The 8,974-nt window shown below is 31.9% G+C and overlaps 1 pseudogene; it reads left to right on the forward strand.

The window, feature by feature from the left end:
• Nucleotides 1-7,626: 7,626 nt before the first annotated feature.
• On the forward strand, nucleotides 7,627-7,751 carry LOC145256000 (U2 spliceosomal RNA; annotated as a pseudogene).
• The last annotated feature ends 1,223 nt before the right edge of the window (nucleotides 7,752-8,974 follow it).

Raw genomic sequence — 8,974 nt, forward strand, 5'->3', positions numbered from 1 at the left:
CAGTTACCACAGATACCACTCTATGGTCAAAGCCCAAAAGGAAACAATTTGTCCCCCAGAATCTATCGGCCCAAGGCTACACAGTCTAACTAAATCTCCAAAAGCAGATCCTGTTTTAAAGTCAAATCTATTTGTGTAGTGTAGCCACAGCATATGGCTGCAAAATAAAATTTAAATATTTTACAATTAATATTATAGTTTTTACTGTCTTTAAAGATTATTTTACATACCTGAGTTTATTAAAAAGGTCAGGTTTATTAACAAATGTGGGTTCTTATGAAACTAGCAACCTATTTACTTTAGCCGCTATTTAGAAAACTGTAGGTATGTATGAAAATTGTTTATGTCGTAGATGAATACTACCTTCTCACAGTTTAGAAAGCATATAAGGTCGGTACCAAAACAATATCGTTTTTCTCACATATGTTACTTCTATATATGTTTTCTAAATTAATCAATTAGTATATATACATATATATATATATAATATATATATATATATATATATATATATATATATATATATATAGTAATTTTATATATAATTTGTAAGGGTGTTTCTGCTCTACGATAGTGTGTTATTCTTATCATTTTCAGTTGTTTTAATCTATTTTTTGCAGGCTTTTATACAGCGTGAAGAAAATTGAAAGCTGCCGAGACAGCTCGTGATACCAATGATGCCATTGGTCCAGGAACCACAAACTAACGTATGGCAAAACGGTATTTCAAGGCCGAAGTTTGTCAATATCAAATGACTAATTGTCTTCCATGACAACGCTCGCCCGCATGTTGCTCTACTAACCCTGCAGGAGCTGAACGAATTGGGCTTGTCTTTTTCCCTTTCTAATCGACCCCCCCCCGAGTAAGATTTAGAAGAGCGAAAGAAAGCGAAATTGTTTACTTGTTTTACTGCCACTCATAGACTATTTAAATCTTTTCTTCACGATTTCAATATATATATATATATATGTATATATATATATATATATATATATATAATGTTACCGTGAATTTTACAATGTTAAATATGTAACAATATATTTTGTTCGTTATAAATTTAAGAAATAAGTATTAATAATTTAGATTATATGCCCGAACTGACTGTAAGTATATATATATATATATATATATATATATATATATATATATATATATATATATATATATATATATATATATATGTGTGTGTGTATATGTGTGTGTTTGTATGTGTGTGTGTGTGCTGTTACATATTTAACATTGTAACATGGGCTTCAAGTAAAACATAGCAGGCAGTTTATTCTACAATATATAATGTTATTTTGTAGAAATAAAAGTAATTTCTATTATAATGTTTTCCGCGAACCAACGCTTGTTGTGTACAGTTTCAGTCACAAAGAAGACCAATAAAAATAATAAAAATAAATACTACTAGATGTTTTCATGTAGCAATTACATTTATATCTTCATTCTCTACAGCTTTGAGGTCACACATGTTATCTAATACGTTCTCCACGTGTCTCCCTCTCGAATTTTATCTACCCCTTTAAAGAAATAACTATCTTTCTCTTTTTATATAACCTTCTCTCGCCCACCGGTTACGTAATTTCTAATTTGCGCTTTGTTACACTATTAAGGCTTCTGACGTCAGTCTAATTTTTCAATATAGACGTATATAATGTGGTGTCATATGTACTATTCTATAAAGCATATGCTTGAAAAATGTTAGGACGTATCCGGGGACATTTTTATATATACACTTATGAAGTTGGAATTTCTCTTGGATTTGTGTTAGATATACAAAGTCTATATTTTCTATTATCAAATCAATAAAACGACATTTAAAAAAAAATCTCCTTTTAACTCTTCTCTAAATATATTGTCTGCAATATTGAAATGTAATAGGTAGGCTGTATAACATGTAGAACACTATCGCTTTGGCTTTACCTAATAATTTATTTGTCAAATGGCATAGATTGAAATGAAAACAATTCACTTTGGCAACAGTAGTTGACTAAATCTGCTTGCCTCCAAATATATACATTCCTTGGTTAAGCAGCTTTATTTTTAACAAAGCAAATATATGAGCGTGGTGTAGAGCCATAGAAATACGACTGGAGAGTCATTGTTTCAATCATCGCCGATGGAACAAATGCCATTTCTTTTACGTTACGAAATCGCGTTTATATATTAAGTGCAATATCATAACAGATATGATATTGCCGCTATAATATGACATAAAAGAAATCTTTATGAATTCAAATATCATTAAAACTTATTTAACAATCGGAAAACGCTTTGCAAACTGCTAGTATATTATGAATGCTAGTTTTTATTAACGTTGATTTCCAATGAGTACCTCATACTTTTAATTTGTTGTAAATTAACGAGATCTATTTGCTTTCTTCCTATCATATAGAAGTGCAGTCAATTCGAGATGTCACATTGTTCAAATCAACAAAAGAACGCAAAGTCGATGCATAATGTAACCATTTGAGACCGTGTAAGAATGGAGAGACATTCGACAAAGCCTTTGATTACGAACGTGGAAGTTCAACAATGCTAATCAGATAAACTAATCAAGTTCTTAATTAGTTTGCTCGGGGCTGACAGAAAGAAATATTAACACCTTAGACGGTAGAAGTTGTAATTGAACAAACAAAAGAGTAAACTCCATTGTAAAGATTTGATTTAGATACACGGAAGCAAATATAGCGTTCTATAAAGTGAGTTTTACATGATACAGAAACAATATATATATATATATATATATATATATATATATGCATATATATATATATATATATATATATATATATATATAATTCAGAATAATGAAATATCATAAATCTACTGGTGTGCAAATCCAGTGACCATCGATCTTACAAAATAGTATTGGATGTAATATTTTATATAAGACTATCCAATTTGCTTAATATACTAGATAGAGCAAATACATCTTAATGTAGGAATTTAAAATTTTTGATTTGAAAAAGTTAAATTTCAAATATAGAAATTTTATTGTACGCAAGACAAAGAATACAGTGAAGGATAATATATTTCGTTAACCCATGAGTTTTCGCTGTTTGTATATCTCCTCAGAGGAAATATCAGCAAATATTATAAAATGGTTGCTGCTGAGTTGCTAAAGGTGCTAAACATAGAAAATTTAATTAAATATTGTTCTAGAGTTTTTAAATAATTTCAGTAACACAAATAAGGGAAATTGTATATTAGTGCTTCAAAAAAATATTGAATTTCAAATAGAATGTGCATGCTAAACCAGGTTATGGAAGTTCTTGGTATTTGGCAGGCAAAAAGATCAAACACTTAATCACACCTTTTAAATCTCTCTCTCTCTCTCTCTCTCTCTCTCTCTCTATATATATATATATATATATATATATATATATATATAATCTTTTCATCTTCGTTGTCATTCAGAACGCTTCACTACCGAATCTATAGTACTTTTGAAGTCCCATCGATCTCGCATTACATTTTGCAGACCCCAAACATTTTCAAATCCTTTGCCCTGTATCCGGTTATGGATGTAAATCCTGCTTCTGCTACCACAGTCTGGGTGTATATCCGTTGGTATCCAGTAAACTAGCTTGCTCACTTCCTCTTTCCTCTGCCTCATCCTTCTCTGCTGTACTTTCAGTGATACTGGAAATAGGTAACCATAAAACTGTTGGTTTGCTGCATGGCTTCTCAGTGATGTATTGAAATCAATCCTGAGCATTCTTATGTAACATCCATTCATTTTCTACTTCTCTCTCTCACACACACACACACTCTCTCTCTCTCTCTCTATATATATATATATATATTTATATATATAGAGAGAGATAGAGATAGATAGATATATGTAGTGATAATATATGTAATCAATACGTCGATATACTTAGAATATAATCTATAATATAATGAGCGATTTGATAAAAGTTAAAGCCTTAAATTATACTCGTTCTTGATAAATACACCATACACCATAGTATAGTATGATCACAGGAAAGGTCTATACAAGAAAGCATCCAACACAACAAATAGTATATACAATTAAAAACTAACGACAATAAATGGACCTGACATCAAACTTCATATATACTCATATTCTGCAAAGCCGTTAACAAAAGATATATATTCTATTATAAAACCCAAGTCGTTTGGGCGTTGAAACCATCTATCCGGTTTAGGGGTTCTTGTTTGAAAAATAAATTCTGCGCGTGCGTAAATAAATCAGAACAAAGATATGAAGGTTTTTTTTTTTATTGACAATTTACCGTGACCATCTTTTTTCTAATTTTACTTATTTTGTAATAGATTCATAGATTTTATTTTTTCAACACACCTCAGATGAACAGAAGGAAAGTGAATAAATAAATAGCACCGAAAATAATGTTTTTTTAATGAATGGGATTGCGTTACCAATACATACACTTACTCCGATTAAGTAATGCACTTGCTTTGATTTCCACTAATAAAATACACAAATATGTTTGAATTTTTAGCCCAGATGTTTTTAGACTGGCATTGTACGAACCGTTTTTTTTTTCTTTATTTTATTTTAACTCACGTTTTTGTATAGTACTTTTTAAAAAAATCGAACATAAAAAACGATATTAAATATAATAAACCATGTAAATTATTAGCGTCCCAAATTATTATAACGGATCGTTTGATTGTATTTTCATTGTAAGTTTGAATCGTTTCAATCATAATACAAAATAAATATATTTTTCTAATATAAATATGAACAAAAAAATAATATTTGATCAATTTACATTTTAAAATGTATTTGGAATTTTTACGACGTAACCTTACGTCCTAAATATCGAAATCTCTTTTTTTTAAATACATTTACAAATACTATTAAAGAAGGATTTTTTTTTTAGATAATACAAATTTAAAAACATTATAGCGGGGGTAACTTTCCTATATAAATTCAACGTTAAATGTGGTATCACTTCATGGACATGTAGCGATAATCGAGACATGTAATCATTAGTAATTTTCCCAGTTGTCTGGCAGAGAGGGGAAAAATGTAACCGCGCGGTGGCGGCATGAGTTCCAAGAATTTCCAAAAAACGTAGCGACACTTCAAAACGTATTTTATGTGGACTTTTAATTTTTTTTTTAGATTTGCTTTGAAAATGTCTTACCGTTAGATATTACTGAACTAATTTATTATTAGAACCTGATATTTAAATGCTGTAATCACAGAGAAAAAGAACAGTGTTGGCATATATAATGCACACACTTTCCAAGTATTTTCTTCGTATTTTCCAGTTCTTGTTTCACAGAGTAAATAATTATATTATAAAGTAAATTACATCTATGCGAAGAGCAATAACGTATACTCCTTATTATCCAATGTATTCTATATTGTTTTCACTGGTCGCCATTTTTGTTACGCACGCGCATACATTCAATTTTTGCGTGTGTATACATTCATTCCTTATACTCAATTGTACTTTTATACATAATTCATGTATATTCACTATTTCATAAGAAGCTATAACGTGTACTTAACCAACAATTTCAACGTAGTCTAGTATTCCATAAAAATACAAACATATACCAATGAGGTCAACCCTCCCAGGCCTTGCCACCAGGCTTTCCGGTGAGGCAAGTTTATTACTTGTGTCCTGAGGCGCCTTGACCGGGGAATGTCGACGGGGTTACTCAGGCACTTTTTGCAATTGCAGGAGTGCGCCTCCTTTAGGGGAGCCGGCTTAGACCCCAACTTTTCAGCCTTTTTCCAAACATTGCTGAGGTTGGCAGCAATTAAACATGAAATATTGCAATAATGGTGATATCAATTTTTAACAGTGTTTGAAATTTGCTCTCTATAACAAAATCCTATCGTTAAATTGACTAAAGACATTCGATTTACAAGAAACAAACAATATGCTGGGATAATGTGATGCAATATCACGTACGTCTCCTCTAAAATGATTAGAGCTTAATTTCATGCTTAATAGCTCGAACGCTAATAAGTAGTTATCGGATGTAATTCCGCACCAGAAATCCCGCATATGCTAATAATTTTGTTTACACCAATCGTCATTTGGAATATCTTAGAACAAATAATTAATACATCTACTAAGCGTTTTTTTTTTCTCATACCTTATAGCAATCTGTAAGGAGTGACTTAAGGACTAGTGAAATAACGGAAGGTGCAATTGTTGCATTACGAATATCGTATTTTTATGCTTGAATGTTATTTTAAAGTTAGAAGGTCTCCCAATATTGAATACCGTTTAGTTATTATGTGTTTAACTGGCTTTTTATATTTTAAGACGTGCCCCGGTTTATGTAAAGTAATTTGACTAAGCAGGCACGCAAAATTTAATTAAACAAGGGTGGCCAAATACGCTTCAGAATAATATAATGTATCCAGATTTCGCACATAGATTTCAAAAGTAAAAAAAAAACATGGGTGTCATCAGCTAGTATCAAAAGCATTCAAATTTAGAGTATGTTACCAATGTGCCAACGTGAAAAGTATGTAAACTGATAAAAAAAAATTAATTAAAATGAAACTAATATTAATGAAAAACATATATAATTATTTCTTCAATTGTAACCCATTTCTACCCCTTAAAATATTTTAACCGGTTAAAGACGCATAAAAGAAGGGTCCGTTAAAATACAACAATTTTAGCCCCCTCTACGGCTTTTATTTCGGTAGAGATCGGGGTTGACATTATTGAGACAGACAGAAAAATATATAGCTTTTTAGATATTAGAATTAGTAGGACCAGTTTTACAACTTTTGTATATCTTTCTATTTTTTTCTCTGACCCGTACGTACTTGATCTCATGTCTATGTTTCCGATGATTTCTCTTTTTTTTTTGTACTGAACGATTTTTTTAAATAAAAATGAACGTCAAAGTTAGATGATACGAGTTTATTTATGTATCAATATGTGAAGATATAAAAGGTTATTACAAAAGTAAGGTGTTTTTATTAGTAACTCAGATAATTTAAGATCTATGATAAGGGCAATTATACAGTTCAAACGAAGGAGCTTTTGTGCTTCAGTATTCAATTCTCTACATATTTCTTACTATTTCTAATGAACTTCTGTTGGGAATGTGATGATACATCGGTTATTTCTGCCATACCAATGAACAAGATCGGTTTTTGAATGTTCATACTGTGAATATTTGCAAAATAGAAATGCATGTTTCGGTGTAAGAATGCATAAGATCAGTCATCATAATTATGAAGATTATGTCCCTCGAATCAATCTTAAATAAATAAATGAAAGCACTGCGCAACAATAGTTTATCAGACTTGTAACCGTGTGTGTTGCGCGTATGCACTAAAGTTAAGTGGTGTATATAATTATATAATAAACGGAACATATTAAATATACTCCCCGGGGAGTGGTCCCCCATTTCCCCTTCAGTCCTCACATTAAAAATCAGTCTTGTGCCTAATTTTCTCCGTGGGGGGAGCAAATAAATACCAATCCAACATATAAGACCTTGGTCAATGTTGGGCCAACCTTTCATACTAATTGTCATTATCAAGCTCCCCTACTCCCCGGGGAGTTGGTCCCAATTTTCCCTTCACTTCTCACATTAAAAATCAGCCTTGTGCCTAATTTGCTCGGTGGGGGAGCAAATAAATACAGATTTTCTTGGCCTTTTGGCCAAGATCAAAGTGAATTATCTGTTCTTACTACATGCTGTACTTTTTGTGATATACAGTGGGGGTCACTTTTCTCAATTAATTTAATGTAAAATTATCACCCACTTTACAACTACTAAGTCTCAAAGCCATTCAGCTCATTCTGCAGACCATTCACGTTGTTTTTGAAGGATTCCAGTTATTTTTTAAGCATTCAAGTCATTCTTAAGGTCATTCAATTCATCCTTAAGTTCATTACAATCATTCTAAGTCATTTACTTTTTATTTATTTAAGTCATTTCAACCCATTTTTCGGTCATTTTAGTTTATCTTTAAGAATTGCATGTCAATCCTACATTCACGCATTCATCCATTACGCGAGAGCACGCGGCTAATGACTATCGGCCTTGTTTTTTAAACACATATTAATAAATGATGAAACGCAGTTCTTTTAACGAGTTTCTAAGAGAAACCAACAAACAATGCCTCATATCATTTACAAGCCAAACAGTTTGGTGTCAGATATCATCACAACCGAGGTTGGTAGTGACTATAACCTTATTCTGCTTAAGAAATGCCATCATGGCTGGCGTTTCGAATAGCCTTTGATAACCCAGCCCAACTCTTGAACATTTTGTATAGGTTTAAAATTCATCTCGGCGAAACTGTTTTTTTTATTTTTAATTGTGAGGACTGGCAACGGCAGTCTACAAGGGCTTTAAAACAGACAATTCGGGCAGATGGTGCCCCCACAATGATAGATTGCATTTTACCTGATAGTATTCTGATTCACAACCTCTGGACCCGCCGCGGGATTACAAGGAAAAGCTTCACGAGTAAACCCTGATAGAAAGTTTGGAAAGTGAATGCTAATGCGACCTCACATCATAGTTTTATCACCGGCAACATCTGCTGAGCAGTATAAGCCAATCTGAATAGACTTTAGCTTTTCATTTGAGTCTCTGGCTTCGTGCAGATGAAGACAGGCGCGCGGGCAACACACACTCTTCCGTATGAAAATGATCAGGTTATGTTGCTCAGCTAGACAGTAACTTCCACTCATTTCCTTTATAGCACACTGACTCTCGGTGGTAGAGATTGACACCAAAACTACATCATTGTTTTTAGAACGGATGACTGCAAAGGTATGTCAAACAATGTACGCATATATTAAAATGTAATTCCCTTAATGTAAATAATGTAAACAATAAACAAAACCATCTAAGTGGGATATACTGCACTGATATGACTGTTCACTGCGCTTAAATGTGCAGTCTTAAAATTGTGACCATTAACTATCAACATAAACATATTTTATAACCAGAATCGATTCTCTGGAATAATTCTAAT

This window comes from Euprymna scolopes, chromosome 31, assembly GCF_053919585.1.
Source record: "Euprymna scolopes isolate OS-2025 chromosome 31, ASM5391958v1, whole genome shotgun sequence".
Taxonomy (NCBI): Eukaryota; Metazoa; Mollusca; class Cephalopoda; order Sepiida; family Sepiolidae; genus Euprymna; species Euprymna scolopes.